General features: G+C 39.2%; 1 non-coding gene across 1 annotated transcript; it reads right to left on the bottom strand.

Moving 5' to 3' along the window:
- Positions 1-1882: 1882 nt before the first annotated feature.
- Positions 1883-1989, bottom strand: LOC141687977 (small nucleolar RNA R71). Its single transcript, XR_012561449.1, has one exon. It is a non-coding gene; the product is annotated as a small nucleolar RNA R71 (small nucleolar RNA).
- Positions 1990-2462: the final 473 nt, after the last annotated feature.

A 2462-nucleotide genomic window follows, 5' to 3' on the forward strand; every position in this document is an offset into this window, starting at 1 on the left:
ATCAAAATTAGCCTAAGGAAGTGCTTGGAATTAGTCCCGGGTTGATGTGCGAAGAATTCAGCAAAAACAGAAGTAAAATAATAATTTTTCCAGAAGGGTTGCAGGCGCCCGCCTGATGAGAGCAGGCGACCGGCTGGAAGGAGGAGGCGGCCGCCTGGGTGCGGATTTTCAGAATCTGATTTTTAGGATTCAAGTTCTATTGGGCTTCTGTTAGCGCTGGTTCTTTTGGGCTATTATATAAACAATCTTGGAAGACGTTTTCAACAACAAGTAACAAGGAGCGAAGGCAAGAAGATCAAGAAGACCGTTTTAGCATGCAACAACGAAGAAGAGGAAGCATAAGTTTATCTTGTGAATCTTTTAATTCATCGTAATAGTGGATGCTAGTTTTCTTTATTCTTTGAACCTTAATACTCTTGTGACGTACTTCATTATTTATTAAGTATTTTTATTAGTTTATATCATTATGTTATATCATGTTTTCATGTAAACCCATGGTGACGATGAGTTCTATTATGGGCTAATCGTGATCATGGGATCATAGCGGATTTACTATGGATTTTTTTAGTTAATTGTTTAATACCTTGATATGTGGTGATTGTATGATATCTAGCATAGGTTGTGCTTATTCGTCTTATGTGCATCAAGAACATGTAAGATAGCCTGTTAATCTCTTGTGAAGTGACAGTGAATCTTGAGATTTAGAACTTGCCATGCTAGCATAGGTTCATGTATTGTATGCATGATTAGTGGGTAACTCTAACCATTTTAAATCATTATGTTGTCAAATTCTGTAGACATATAGGGTCTCAACATAATTGATGCCTATTCAACTTCTATCTTAATTGTGGATGCTTGGTAAAATGGTATTCGTACAATAAAAGTTGGCGTCTATCAGTTTCGTATTGTTCGATTAATATCATCACCATTACATGCTAAGGGTAATAACAATAACTATTGAATGAAGTAGTAATGAAGTTATGATCTCATGTGTGTTTATTATTGTTAATTCAAGTGTTTAATTCTCGTAGTTAATATTAGTTAATTAACTTTAATTGCTATTGTCTTGACATTGAAGAGTAATCATACATTGGTGAGTAAGTGCTAATTAAATAGAATTAATTAGAGTCTCTGTGGGAACGGACTAGAAATCATTCTATATTACTTGCGAACTCGTATACTTGCATGATTTATTTAGCGCATGCTTTGTGCCTAACAAGTTTTTGGCGCCGCTGCCGGGGACTCGGTGTTAATTTGTTTAGTTTATGTACTTGCCATCAGTGGTCAATAGGATTCATTGATTAAGACTTGTTACTTACTGCTTCCAGTCGTATTTGAGGTACTCTAGCGAGCGTTTATGCAAACACGTTCTCGCACCCGCAAGAGAAATCTAGATACAGCCGAGGAGACAGATTCAGCTCTTGACTCTCCGGAGAAGATAATTTTTGAAGATTCGGATAAAGAGAGTGAAAAGAAAGAACCTATAACAATGGGTGATCGTATAGTTCAAGATGATCCAGCTCTTATGGACTTTTCTCGGCCTAAAATTGATGACATTCAGTCAAGCATCATTCATCCGGCTATTCAGGCCAATAATTTTGAAATCAAGCCGGGCACCATTCAGATGGTGCAGAATTCTGTTTCTTTCGGAGGTGTTGTGACTGAAGATCCCAACATGCATATCAGGAATTTTGTCAAGATCTGTAGTACTTTCAAATATAATGGTGTTACTGATGAGGCTATCAAGCTGAGGCTTTTCCCATTCTCTCTGAGGGATAAACCTAAGGACTGATTACATTCTTTACCAGCTGGGTCCATCACTACTTGGGAAGTTCTTGCGTAAAAGTTTCTGGTGAAGTTCTATCCAATGGCCAAGACCGCAGCTATGAGGAGTGCTCTTACTCAGTTTGCGCAGCAACAAGGAGAATCTATATGCGAAGCTTGGGAGCGCTACAAGGAGATGTTGAGATAGTGTCCACATCATGGTATGCCTGACTGAATGGTGATCACTGGTTTCTACAATGGTTTGTGGGCCCAATCTAGGCCCATGCTCGATGCAGCTTCTGGAGGCGCTTTGTGGGCCAAAAGCTATACTGAGGCCTATAATCTCATTGAAACTATGGCTGTAAATGAGTATCATAACCCAACTCAAAGGATGATGCCTGGGAAGGTAGCAGGTATTCTGGAAGTTGATGCAGCTACAACTATTGCAGCGCAGCTACAGGCACTGTCTATGAAGGTCGATTCTTTAGCCAACTATGGAGTAAATCAAATAGCTAGTGTATGTGAGCTTTGTGCAGGCTCTCATGCTACGGATCAGTGTTCTCTTGTTAATGAATCTGTTCAGTATGTGAACAATTATCAGCGACCGCAACAGCCTGTGCCCGCTACTTATCATCCTAATAACAGAAATCATCCCAATTTCAACTGGAGCAATAATCAGAATGCTGTTCAGCAACCAT

The sequence above is a fragment of the Apium graveolens genome, chromosome 9, assembly GCF_009905375.1.
Source record: "Apium graveolens cultivar Ventura chromosome 9, ASM990537v1, whole genome shotgun sequence".
NCBI classification, from domain to species: domain Eukaryota; kingdom Viridiplantae; phylum Streptophyta; class Magnoliopsida; order Apiales; family Apiaceae; genus Apium; species Apium graveolens.